We start from the raw sequence: 14,714 nt of genomic DNA on the forward strand, positions 1-14,714 counted from the left end.
GCCATCGGAGACAAGATCCCACTGGAATTATGGAAGGGTAAGGGATGTGACCTCCAAGGGGAGATAAACAGACTGAGAGTGTTTGGATGCAGAGTCTGGTATCTAAAGAGTCCAAGCGGAGGAAAATTCGAGAGCAGAGCGGATGAGGGGATATTTGTGGGATATGACAGACAGGTCAAAGGTTATAGAATTTACCTACCGAAGATCCAAAAGGTGATAATATCCTGTCATGTCAGGTTCGAGGAGAACACGTTTCCCTACAAGAGCGCTAAGGCGGAAACGAACCATATAAAGGATAAGTCCTCGGAATGGATATGGGATGTAGAAACCTTTGAACATAGGGGAGAAGCCGGTCAAACTGACGTCGAGACACAGAGTGACGGAGAAAACGACGAAGGGGAAACCGACTACTTTATGGACAGTTTAACGTGTGAGGACAATCCAGTGAATACTGTGAGTGTACCGTTTGTGCCAAGGAGGTCGGCAAGACTACACAAACCAAGAATATGTGATTGTTGTGCTCACACTGCGACTGTTTGTAAAGCTCAAAACGTGTGTGTACCTGTGAATGTGTATGAAGCCCTGAGGGGGCCAGACGCTCAAAAATGGACTGATGCAATAAGGAAGGAACTAGACAATCTAAAAAGTAAAGATGTGTGGGACATTGTGCAAAGACCCTTAAATAAAAACGTTATAGACTGTAAGTGGGTGCTTGTGATAAAGAGAGACCCTGATAGGTATAAGGCTAGGCTAGTAGCTCGGGGATTCTGGCAGAGGCCTGGAGTAGATTATTCAGAAACCTTTAGTCCAATAGTAAAACGCAGAACTCTAAGAATTCTGCTTGCTCTATGTGCGGAAAATGAGTGGGTTTACGAGCACATCGATGTGGAATGTGCGTATCTCAACAGCCCTCTGGATGAGGATATATACATGGAGCAACCAGAACTCTTTAGAGTTCCAGGTAAAGACAGAACTAAATTTGTGTGTAAGCTCAAAAAGAGCCTGTATGGACTGAAGCAAGCTGGAAGAATGTGGTTTAGACACATCAATAGCATTTTAAGAGGTATGAGTCTGAACCCATGCGTGAGTGGTCCATGTGTGTATGTGGATGCGTCTAAAAAATTTATTGTAGCTGTGTATGTGGAAGACATCCTTGTGTTTGGGACGAATGAGTGGATTGAGATATTCAAAACTAGGATTAAGGACAAATTAGATGTTAGAATGCTAGGTGTAGACACTCAATTTCTGTCCATCCACCTGAGTAAGCCAAACAGCACCACTGTAGTATTCGATGAATCTGTACAGATAGGTCAAATGCTGGATCTGTTTGACATTACTCGTGAGGTTGGGGTGGTGGGAGTGTCGACACCGCTAGCTAGAGAATGTGAGGCTGGTTTTGATATTGAACGTGATGAGCCTTTCGACAGTAAATTATATGAACAAGCTGTGGGGCACATAATGTATGTAGCTACTGTAAGTCGTCCTGATGTTGCGTGTGCAATAGGGAAACTAAGCCAAAGATGCGCGAATCCGACTGTATCCGATTGGAAAGCAGTGAAGCGGGTATTCAGATATTTACTAAAGACCGAAGACTTGAAGTTAGTATACCAAAGGACCGGGCAACCTCTGAAGGTGTTTTGCGACTCGGATTTTGCGGGTTGTACGGTAGACAGGAAATCCAGGAGCGGGTATGTGTTCATACTCGCTGGTGGTGCGATATCCTGGCTATCCAAAAAACAACCGATTATAGCTCAATCGACGTGCGAAGCGGAATTTCTGGCAATGCAGGAAGCAGCAAGGGAAACAGTGTGGATTTCTTTACTGTTAAAGGAATTGGGTCAACTGTCATATTGCCCTCGCCCCTGCAAGATATTCTGCGATAATATCGGAGCTATTTCATGGTCAAAGGACGAAATAGTTGCTGAGAGTTCAAAGCACGTCCAAGTGCGTTACTTTTACGTTAAGAACTGCGTATCGAGGGGGATACTAGATTATACTTATGTACCTAGTCCTGAGAATATGGCTGACATTCTCACCAAAGGCCTAAATAGGATTAAGACTCAGCAATTTACCAAAGCTATGGGGCTTCTAGAAACTAGCGATCAAAGGAGAGTGTTGAGAAATGTTAAGTTGGTACGATCGCTGCTTACTACAAGCTAAGTTGGTACGACTTCTAACGACGCTCTTTTGTCTTAGAAGTCGACCACGTTGTTCTATTGACTTGGAGATTCCTGTGTGGTAAGACGTGTTATAAGACTGAAATATATTGGAGAAAACGAATCTAAGTGAATCGTTATTTTATAAACCCAAAACCTTATTAAATAACAATCAAAGCCATGTGTCCTGGGTTTTGGTTATGGTGTATGCAAATTCGTCGGGCGGTAAGTTTGCCAAGCTTAAAGCGTTCTCTATTAGTTTCTTCTGTGTGGTGTATCTTTGCGTCAGTGTATCATGGTATAATGTTTTCATTTCTCCAGTTTATCAGAAATAGGAATAACCTTTTATAGAAAAAGAAAATTTTATATTTATATATATTATATTTTTTTCTTTCCTTTTTTTCTTCTTTCTTTTTCTTCTTCCCCTTTTTCTTTTTTTTTTTTGTTTTTTGCTTATTGTTAAAACCTTTGTTTTATTTTAGGTTTTACGTACTTGTTATCAGTGAAAATAAATATTATGAATACTACTTGGATTGGAATTATATACATATATGCGTACAAAATCCATTTCTACATGTTAGATATAATAATATAACAATACTACGTAGATTAATACATAATAAAATATCCTTTTACTCCGGTTATATTTATTACTAACTCTCAATTAATCTATCTTAATTATTTTCTAACCACTTTCTATATTTATCAGCTATTTTATTTCTTCTTGTTAATCTGTGAAATCCATGCATGTACACTTCCTTGTATGGTGATTGATTGTTCACGAGGTAAGTTGCTCTTTCACTGTTTTCGTTATTCGTTGAACTAACACGTTTTACATTCAAACAGTAATTGGAACACTCGTAATAAACTTCTTTTCTTTTTCCAAGTTTCCGCTATCTGTGTCATTCGACGAACAGTGCCACGCCTCCACAGCACCGTTATAACATTTAGCGATGCTGCTCTTTGCATTAAGGCAATTGAAGTTAATTCGTTCGTTTATTTTCAGCTGGTACATGGTGTTCCGCAAGCAGGGAGCCATAACCTATTTTGCATGTAGACCTTCTTGTATGATGATTACTTGTTTACAAGGTAACTTTCACTTCCCCTCTTTTAATTATTTATTGAATCGACATGTTGTATATTCAAACAATAATTGGAGTACACATAATGATTTTGCCTTTTTCTTTTTAGGTTTTCGCTATCTGTATTATTCGACGAACAGTGTTACACCTCCTTTTGATTTATCCATAATATAGTTATAACATTTAGTAACCTTGTATTTTGCACCGAGACAATTGAAACTAATTTATTCACTTATTTTAGGTAGCTGTCATACATTGTGTTCCACGAACAATGATCCATAACCTATACTTGCACGTACACTTTCTTGTATGTTGATCACTTGTTCACAAGGTAACTTTCACTTTCACTAGTTAATTGTTCATTGAGTTAACACGTTTTATATTTAAGCAATAATTGAAACACGTATAATAATTATCCTTTTTCCTTTTAGGTGTTCGATATCTGTATTATTCGACGAACAGCACTATAACATATACTACCGCACTACGTTGCCCACTGAAATCGCTTTATTCATTGCTTATTTCGATTATGCGCTAGTTTTAACTTGTTTAAATGCACCGTTCGCGAAATCCCTTTTACTTCGATCTTGACGTTTTGGTTCTGCAAGATTTCTAGCACTTTGTATGGTCCAGTATATTGATCGGAGAATTTTCCTTTACTGGGTTCTTTTAGTAAATATATCGAATCTCCTATTTTAAAATCTTGGGGGTTGATTCGTCGGTCGTAATATTCTTTTGATCTTAGTTTGGATTTTATCAAATTTTCTCTTGCCATTCGTTGTACGGTGTTAATTTTATCGAACAGATCTTCGAGATATTCTGCGTAAGTTGGTTCCATGTTCTCTTCGATTATTACTTCACCAGTAGGTTCTCTGGCTAGATGTCCAAAAACTAATTCGTGCGGGGAGAATTTCGTTCCTTCGTGTACAGAGGTATTATAGGAAAACATAGCTAATTCTACCCATTCGTCCCAATTTTTGGAATTTTCAATATATAATTTGAGATATTCTATCGGCACGTGGTGAGATCTTTCGATTGAACCGTTACTTTGTGGATGATAGGCCGTCGTGGTATATTGTTTGATGCGGAATCTCTTTGCTACTTTCTTCATTAGTGAGGATGTAAAGTTCGTTCCTTGATCAGTGAGAATAGCTCTCGGTGACCCGAAACGACAAATAAATCGCTTTACAAAAACGTCCGCTATCTCGGCTGAAGAGATTCCTCCTAGTGGAATCCCAGTTGAGTATTTTGTTAATAAGTCTTGGATAGTTAATATATATTCGTTTCCCCTTTGGGTTTTTGGTAATGGACCTATAATATCCATACTAACCTTATCGAACGCTTTACCTGGTGTGTCTGTAAGTACCATTGGTTGCTTTGCTTTTATTCTTGTGAGTTTCTTCAATTGACATTCCTTACATGTTCTTACGTAATCTTGAATTTCCTTTTTCATATTTTCCCAATAGTAATGTTGTCGTATTCTTTGATAAGTTTTTGTTATTCCTTTGTGTCCTGCTACGCTTGATTCATGTTTTTCTCGTATTATGTTGTTCCGCGCTTCCACAGATGGGGTAATTACTTCCCCAGTGCAAATGGTGATGGTTAAGGTTTTTTCCATAAATATTTCCTTTAATTTTCTGATTGTATATCGCCAGGGTATTTCCTCCAAGTTTCCTTTGCTAATGCTGAACGAAGTTAACTGTTTTTCATTTACTGCGTCTAATAGAGATCTTAGCGAGTTTAATAAATTTTCTGGTGTTATTGGAATATTTCTATTTTCCTTTATCGGTAGGAATACAATGTATTTTCCAGAATCGTAATTCAATCTTGCTTTTTCTAACATTAAATCTTCATAACGAGGTAATTTTCCCGTTTCCTTCATTTCTAAAGCTCCTTTATCTATCGGATTGCCATGTATATCTATAAATACTACTTTATGGTCATTTACTCTCGCAATTGAGTCTCGGGTTTCTGAAATTCTTAGTTCCGCAATTATCGTAGGTCTCGTGTCCTTTTCTCGTTGTTGAATTAGTTCTGGAATTACAGTGGAGGTCTCTTTTTCGCTTGTTGTATCCGTGCCTTCTTTTTCTCGATTGGTTATTTCTCTATCTGTACTTACATCGATTTCTGCTAATGCTTGGTCTAAATATTTTATGGGGGTTTCTTCTATTGTAAAATGTTTTCGGGTAAAACCCTTTCCTTGATTTTTAGAATCACTGGATTGAGGCAAGACGTGTGGTTTAGCTTCGAATATGGGAGAGTCTTCGGTTGACGTATCTATTTCGAATCTTTTTGAGACAGGATAGCGAATCGGTGAGACTTCGTCTCTCTTTCTGATTGGTAAACAAACTTCCGGAGGGTTCCTAGATAATGCGTCTGCGTTTGCGTTCGCCCTGCCTTCTTTGTATACAATATCAAATTCGAAGTCCGATAACTTTAATTTCCATTTCCAAATTCTTGAAGTAGGATCTTTGATAGAATGCATCCACACTAAAGGTTTATGATCGGTTACGATGGTAAACTTTCTTCCGTAAAGATACGGTCGGAAATGCATTGCGCTGTAAACAATTGCCAGACACTCCTTTTCTATGGCAGAGTAGTTTTGTTCGGCGGGATTTAATAGCCTCGAGGCATACGCAATCGGCAAATCCTTTCCGATTGGCCCTTGACTCAGTACACCGCTTATTGCATATCCTGATGCGTCTGTAGTAAGGTTAAAGGGTTTAGAAAAGTCCGGATATTGCAGGATGGGTTTCGTCACTAACGCTGTCTTTAAATTATTGAATGCGTTTTCTTGATTTTCTGTCCATTTAAAGGGAGTGTCTTTCTTTAATAGTTGTGTCAATGGTTTCGCGACCTTGGGGAAATCGGGTATAAATCTTCTGTAATATCCTGCTAGTCCCAGAAATTGTTTGATATTTTTCGCCCTCGTTGGTCGTGGAAATTTTGATACGGCTTCGACTTTCTTTGGGTCGGGTTTCACGCCATCCTCACTAATTATATGTCCTAAATAATTCAACTCGTGTCGTAAAAATTCGCACTTATCAGGTTGTAATCGTAATTTAGCTTTCCTCAGTCTTTCCATTAATTTATTAAATTTAATTTCGTGTTCTTGGAGAGACGTGGAATAAATCACTATGTCATCCAGATAGACGAATAGTTCTATTCCTTGCAGACCAGATAATATTGAATTCATCAAACGTTGAAATGTTGCTGGGGCATCTTTTAATCCAAAGGGCATTCTTTTGAATTGAAAATGCCCGTATGGTGTCGAAAATGCAGTTTTCTGGGCATCTTCCTGTGACATACGGATCTGGTGAAATCCCGATGCCAAGTCAAACGTAGAAAAATATTTTGCACTTCCTAATTGATCCAATATTTCTGTAATGTTGGGTAGTGTGAAGGCATCGCCAATCGTTTTATCGTTCAATTTTCTATAATCGATGACTAATCTCCAGCGCTTATTTCCCTGCGAATCGGGTTTTTGGGCACAATCCATAACGGGGAGTTATATGGAGATATTGATGGTTCCACTACGTCCGTATCTAGTAGTTCTTGGACCTGTCGATTTATTTCTTCTCGATGTATTGGTGGATATCGATACTGTTTAGTATTGATGGGTATATTATCCGTTGTAATTATCCTATGTTCCAGAACTTCGGTTGCTTCCAATGTATCTCCTGGAATATGAAACCTATCTTGATTATTACGAATCAATTTTTTAGCATTTTCCTTTTCTTCTTCGTTCAAATGTTCGAGTCGTAGTAACTCATTTATTTTATCGTATCTACTTTCCTCCGATCTTAGAACTGTATTGTACGCTGTCCTAGGAAGCGGGGGGCGGGGGGGGGGATTTTCAAATTCTTTAATTACCATCGTTGGTGTTGTAAATACGTAATCTCTCGAAGTAGTATTTATTACTCTTATGTAACCTTTTCCTTTATGATTCCTCACAACTGCATTACCAAAATAGATTCCCTTGTTCGGCTCGATTCTTGGAATAAATCCCTCTTTTATCTCTGGATTAGCGATATTAATCGAACACGTTATTGAACTTCGCTTCGGTATAATTATTTTTTCTTTAGTATCGAAGGGAATATAAATATTTCCCCATCTGATATGTTTTCCCTCATAATCTAAACGAGCCTTACAACCTGCAAAAAATTCGGATCCTAGGATTCCGTCTTGATCGATTAGCAATGAATCATCGACTACATGAAAAACAACCGTATGGCCCGCAACCTGTATTACCGTCTGCCCTAAGAAGACCAGGCTCGTTGCCGTAATTCCTCGCACTTCGATTGATTCCTTTTCGTCGATGATGGCTGAATCGAGTATAGCAGGTTTCTTGATAATGTTGATTTCCGATCCAGAGTCTAATAATAAACTCGTCTTAGTCTTTAGATCTGGGGAAACTATTCGTGCAGTTGGGGTCGTTGGGGAATCGTTAAATTTTATTGAAATAATTCGGAGAGGTCGCCTTCCGAATCTGAATTCAACTCCTGATGATTTTCCTTCGCCGGTTGCTTGTGCTTCACTCTTTTCCTTTTGCCTTGAGATTCTGGATTCTCTGTCTGTGACCTCGTTTGGTTGTGGGATGACTCCCCCACAATATTTAGTGGTTGTTCGTTCGATCTTATGGTCGGCATTGCGGTCGCTCTGTCTCTCGTTATGGGTGGTGGAGTCGATCTCGCGGGGGTGGCTGTCCTTGTTGTGTTTGTTGCCGTCGGCGCCGGTCGCCTGGTTGCCGCCTGTACTCTTGGGCGATCCGGCGTATCGTTCCTTCGTAGCTCGCCCCATTCTCCCGAAGGACGTGTTTGGTTTCCCGATGGTCTCGAAGCATAGGGTACGATTAATCCGGCATCTACTCGGGCTTTAAATTTGTAACAGTCTTTCACTAGATGCCCGGGTTTTTTGCAATAGTTACACGTGATATTTTGTCTTGTAGAATTCAAAAAATTCTGCGATGGAGGTAGCGATCTTCGATCTTGGCGGTTGTTCCTGATATTGTTGTTAGTGTTCGAAGGATGTGCGTTGTCGCGTCTGTAATAGTTCGAGGGTGTCGGTCGTTGGGGTCGCGTTCTATTGGTTATTTGTTTCAATTCGTGTGTTGCTTTGACGGCTTGACGATACGCATCTTCTAAAGTATGGTACCCTGCTATTTTTACTCGCACATATACCTCGTTCGGAAGTCCTTTAACGAAAGCTTCTTTCGTTTCCCAATCTATAGTATCTTGGATATCGGGGGATATGATGCCATAGTCGCCTCTTTCTCCGTCCATTATTGCCAATCTAAGATTTCTAACGCGATCCATATAATGTAATATGTCTTCCCCGGGTCGTTGAAATATCGTTCCTAATTCCCCTTTATATTCGTTAAGAGATTTCTTTGGGCCGAATAGATCCTTTAATTTGTTTCCGAAATCGTTTAGACTCATTAATTCTGTGTCTTCGATGGCGAGGAGCGCGTGTCCACGGAGCTTATTTACTATCAATTTTACCAATTGAGGTTCTTGATATCTGGGAATCATATTTCGCGCGCGCTCACAAGCTCTTAAAAAGTGGAATACCGACGGTCGATATCCGTCAAACACTGGCACCGATTCGATCGCATCTTTTAGCTTAATTGGCTGGGTATGTCCACTCGGCTGGACCGTCTCTTGTTGCGTTGTCGGCGGCGATGCGGGTGTTTTAGGTTCTTGTTTTGTTTTAAGTTCGAATAAGCCGCTTTGTAATTCGGCGAGTTTTGCACTCATATCGCGAAAGTTCGCATCCCATGCTTTAAGCTTTTCCGACAATGTCAAAACCATTTCTTCGTCCAACGATTCCACTACACTCGCCATTGTTTCTTAAATATTTGTTAAATATATATATTAATCAAGATAGACTAACTAAATATTAACGACAAGACATGACTGAACTCGGTGCAAAGGAATAAAGTTATGCTACACGAAATAACTGGTAACACAATACACAGAACATTAACTAAATTAAACGAGACTTACATAAATGCAAGTCACGTATAATCGAAACAATGACTATTGAAATTCGGTAACAATACATTCCATGCTATCGCATTAAAGTAGCTCACGGTATTGACACACACAATATCATGAAACACAAAACAATATTACAAAACACTACTAAATAAAATTATAGTGATTAACAATTAATTAGTTATTTCAACAACACGTTACTGTTGACATTAAACCAACGCCATACCAAAGAGACACGCGGGCGACCATGTTGAAAAATTCGTCGCGCGCACATACAAATAACAGCCAATGCAATACAATACAGCATCATAATAGCAATGTTAGGTACTAATAAAAAAAAAAAAAAAAGAACACAAGAAAAAGGGGGAGAGAGTTAAGGAAAATATATATAATAAATAACAACTAACATAATTATAACATATTATATATATTATATTATATACAGGGATACAGTATTCGTACAAAGGAACAGATCCAAACGAAAATTATATATATAAAAAGAAATAAATAATATATATATGTAATATCGTGATATAATATATTTACAAGGAATGGATGATACAGATGTTAATCGGACAGAAAAAGACGATTGTTGTTCAACCTGAACTATTCACACCAAACGTACAGAAAACAGCACAACTAAATAATTAGATAACTACTCGACTTTCACAAAATGCAATCAGCACTCTCTCGGCAACGCCACTCGCAAACTCTGTTTGTTGATTCCTTTTTTCCCGTCCCTTGGCAACCGCTCGTGGCCAAGATCACGTAGGTCTCCTCTTTCCAAAACTACGCGATCAAAAACAAACGCCTCGGCTCTCGCGACATTCCACGCGGTTCACCCGCCAACTCCCAGGCCTCTCACTCACGATACTACACTCGGCCATCCTGCAATAACATCTGCCCTCAGATGTTGCCTTCTATCTCGCTGTCATCAGATGCGTCACTTTCGGCGTTTATGACCCAAGGTTTCATAAAATCAGCAGTAGTTGATGACCGTTTTGGCCCCTCATGCTCTCCTACCTTCTCCACAATGTAGCGATCATTCCGCATTGCTCGCACTATCCGGTACGGACCCAAAAATCTGCCTCCCAGTTTTAATCCACTTAGGTACTGTTTCGCACCTTTTCTTCTTTTGTTGTAGTGCCTCCGATTTTCCTCTTGAGTATCAGCAATTTTCTTTTTCGCGTCCTCACGCAGTTCACGACGTTGCTCTTCGAATTCCACCACCCATTCTTCTTCAACCAATTTTCGGATCTGTGGGTCTTCTTTAGTTTGCATCTCGACCCCGACAAGTAGCTGGAAAGGAGTTTTTCCCGTGCTCCTGTTTAATGTAAAATTCAGGTATTTCTGTACTTGGTCGACATGTTTATACCAATCATCGGGTTTAGGGGCAGTCAGTTTAGTTAGTAAAGGTATGAGTGTCCTGTTTACCCTCTCTACCTGCCCGTTCCCCCTCGGCGTCCCCGTCGTGACTAATAAATGCTTTATATTTTCTTCTTCGCAATACTCTTGGAACGCGTTGGATGTGAACGCTGTTCCCCGATCAGAGATAATTCGTCGTGGGTTCCCAAAAACAGCCGCTTGCTTCTTCAGTCGATCGATAACATCCGCGGTATCAGTAGATCTAGTAGGATAAAGCCACGTAAACTTCGTGAACGCATCCACTACTACAAAGATGTGTGCGTATCTTTTCTTTGTAGCTGTCATAGGGCCCACATGGTCAATATGGTAAGTGTCTAACGGTGTGTCACCTTTGTCTAACGGATTTAGATATCCCTCTTGCTTGCCCAATTTTCGTTCGGCTAGGATACAATCGAGACAGTTAGATACCACATGCTCGACCTTTTCACGTAGCCCCTTAAACCAAAAGTCCTTCTTGACTATAGCTTCTGTTTTGGTGACCCCAAAATGCCCACGCTCGTGCGCCTGCCTGACTACCTGAACCTGCATAGCCTTCGGTACTACTATTAACACATCATCCTTACACTCTTTATACAAAATATTGTTCCTTATTACATACCTATCGACCTGATTGCACGTTGCGGCGTCTAAAATCCTACGGACTTCAACGTCCTTGTTCTGTGCACTTCTCAACCGTGCAATCAGCCCGTCTTCACTTTCCGTTACATACATAGTGCTCGGCAGGGGGTTTCTACTCAGAGCATCCACATGCTGCATGCTTTTACCTGGCCTATGACACACCTGATACTTAAACTCGTCTAGTAACAAGGCCCATCTGGCTACACGCACACACAAATCTTTCTTTTTCATTGTCATAGCAAACGCTTGGCAATCCGTGACGATAGTAAACGGCATACCTAACAGATATATTCTAAACTTGTTCAACGCTTTTACAATTGCTAGTACTTCCAGTTCGTAACTGGTGTACTTTGCCTCGGCGGGAGTTGTTTTTCCGCTGGCAAAGTAGACCGGATGGAATTTTCCATCGTCCAGATCTAGTTGCATTAAAATTGCTCCGTAACCCTCTGCGGACGCGTCTGTATGCAACTCAGTCTCCGCGCCCATTCTATACAACTTTAACACTGGTTCGTTGACAAGCGCTGTTTTCAAGATTTCAAAGGCCTCTACTTCTCGATCGCCGAACTGAAATTTTACCTCCTTTTTCAACAAATCCGTCAAAGGCTTAGCAATCTTCGCGTATCCCCTAATAAATTTTCGAAAGTACCCCGTAAGTCCCAAAAAACTCTGAACCTTTTTAACAGATGTTGGCTTGGGAAAGTTTGCTACTGCCCTAGTTTTATGTGTAGACGGCCTTATGGTATTTTTTGAGACTATATACCCCAAATATTCAATTTCCTGCTGCAGAAAACGACATTTTCCCCAGTTTATAATTAGCCCATACTGCTCAGCTAACTCTATGACCATTTGCAAACGTTCCCACGCCTCCTCTAAATTCTTTGCAAGAATAATAATGTCATCCATATACACGATAACAATACCTTTACCTACTACGTTCCTTAAAGATCATCAAAATATACTTCTGAAACACAATGGGTGAAATCTTTAAACCAAACGGCAACTTCAAAAATTCATATTGCCCCGATGGCGTAACGAAAGATGTATATTTTCGGCTGTCTTTGTCTAAACACACGTGAAAAAAACCATTCTTTAAATCCAACGTTGTGAAAAACTGAGTACCTTGCAATGCATCTAAAATATCATCAATTAAAGGCAATGGGAAATGTGGACACTCAATAAGTTCATTAAGCTCGCGAAAATCAACACAGACTCTGATAGAACCATCTTTCTTTCTAACTACAACTATGGGACTTGCATATTCTGAGTTTGACGGTTTTATTGTGCCTTCATTTGTCCATAATTCCATCAACTCGTCCACCTCTTTTTTCTCCGAAGGCGCCAATCTTCGCGGCCTTCGAACCACAGGTTTGTCACTCTTTAAAACGATTTTTGCCGTTATCCCAACGTCCCGCTTTTTCTCCGGCCTATACCCCCTAACGATATCGCGAATCGCTTCACGATAATGCGGTTCCCGTACGTGTGTTAGGTCTGTTTCGTCGGTCTGTTCTACCACGTTAACTCTAAACACATCCGGCACGTCTTTGTTAGTCTGTTCGTCAAGCCGCAAGAAAGTCATTTCGCCTCGTTTAACCCGTAACTCTACCTGATCCAGAAAATCAGTGCCTAACAACAGGCCGTGCTTCGTCAATATTTTGTTTGAAACAACGTGCAAAGTGATTGGCAGTTTACACCCATCAACCGTCATTACCTTGGTGAATTCACCCCAGGTCTCATTGCCAGCGGAACCAACACCGTCGAACTTAAGCGTGCATTTACCTAGCGGTGGTGACCCTAACCTCGCATACTCGTCTGATCGAATGAACGTGAGATCACTACCCGTATCCACTAGTGCCACAAACCTACAATCATCTATCGCCACTTCCTTCACATACTTCCCCTTTTCGGATCTTGACACTACGCAAGTCTCTTTCGGTCGTGCCGTACACCTCGCTGCAATATGTCCAAATCCGCTGCACTCGGAACACCTAACACCTTCTCCCCTCTCCGGACACTTAACACTTAGATGATCCTCACTACCGCAAATGAAGCATCTTCTTTTCTTCATTGCATCTACAGATTGACTGGGCTTCCCGTTCTTCTGGGTTTTAGCCGACTTCACAATCGACTTTGCTCTGCGACTCTTCTGCTCTTCGTACATCACTAACCTCTTCCTCAACTCTTTGATTGACGTCGCGCCGTACAATATAGCCTTATTGTTCTCGTCGTCTATTATTCCATCCACTATGTATTCCACCTTTGCTTCCTCCTCCATGTCCACATGGCTGGCTATCTCGAGCATGCGGTACATGTAAGCCAAACATGCTTCATCACTCTCCTTCTTTGTTTCTTCAAGTTTCTGATGTACTTGCCTACTGTTGACTTTCCTCGAAAATTCTTTCACTAGCCCCCTCTTCAACTCATGCCAAGTCCTGGCATGACACTCGAAGCTCGCAAATATTTTCGCTGATCCCTTCAGCAGCTTCCTGGCGTAGACTGCCTTCTGCCCATCCGACCACATGCACGTATCAGCGACTTCCTCGAACGACTCGAACCATCGTTCGACATTTTCACCTCTGTTGCCACTAAACGACTCTAATGCATCTTCGACGTCTCTAAAACTCAGCGTCGAACCAACACATGCCCTTCGACAACATTCGTCACGGTCCTGATATACCCTTCGCGTATCTCTCTTGTATTCTCTTGCGTTTTTCTTGCCATCTTCATCCTCACTTTCGTCGTCGCTTTCTTCTTCCGACGATATGTCATTACCATCCATGGCCGCTCGTAGCCGTGCGCGTAACTCTACTTTTCTTCCCGTCGTTTTTAAACCCAAACTAGCGAGGCGCTCCTTCAACTCCTTCGTATTCATTTTCTCAACATCCTCATCTTCGTTGCAATCACGCTCAGCTCTCTGTACATTTTCTAAATCTCGTTGACCGGTTAGCTCTTCACCGCCCGTCGATCCCTTACGATACGATTGTCCAGCACTACACGCCCGATTCAGCCTTGCAATCAGCACTGACCTCGCACCCGATATAGGGAGGTTCATTCGCGCGAGCTTATTCCTCAGCTCCTCCAGCGTCGAACCCTCTTCACCCGACAATCGTTCGTCCTCGACGTTTGCCATTTTTCACACTACACAAACTTAAACAGTCAACGATATCGTCTTTTACCGCACCGCGTACCGGTAAATTCACAACTAGCTCGAATAGCTCCGTTAAACCGTTTCGTTTTCTGTCTTGTCCAATCCCGGCCGAGCCCCCAAAAATATGTAATATCGTGATGTAATATGTTTACAAAGAGTGGACAATAGAGATGTTAATCAGACAGAAAAGACGATTGTGGCTTAACTTGAACTATTCATACCAAACGTACAGAACACAGCGCAATCCACACTCTCTCGGCAACGCCACTCGCAACCTCCGTCTCCGCTCAAC

At 41.0% G+C, this 14,714-nt stretch overlaps 1 long non-coding RNA gene across 1 annotated transcript; it reads left to right on the forward strand.

Annotated features, from left to right (window-relative positions):
• The first annotated feature begins 3,047 nt into the window (after nucleotides 1-3,047).
• On the forward strand, nucleotides 3,048-4,569 carry LOC143302454 (uncharacterized). Its single transcript, XR_013057977.1, has 3 exons — nucleotides 3,048-3,245; nucleotides 3,348-3,569; nucleotides 3,670-4,569. It is a non-coding gene; the product is annotated as an uncharacterized LOC143302454 (long non-coding RNA).
• Nucleotides 4,570-14,714: the final 10,145 nt, after the last annotated feature.

The sequence above is a fragment of the Bombus vancouverensis genome, chromosome 3, assembly GCF_051014615.1.
Source record: "Bombus vancouverensis nearcticus chromosome 3, iyBomVanc1_principal, whole genome shotgun sequence".
NCBI classification, from domain to species: Eukaryota; Metazoa; Arthropoda; class Insecta; order Hymenoptera; family Apidae; genus Bombus; species Bombus vancouverensis.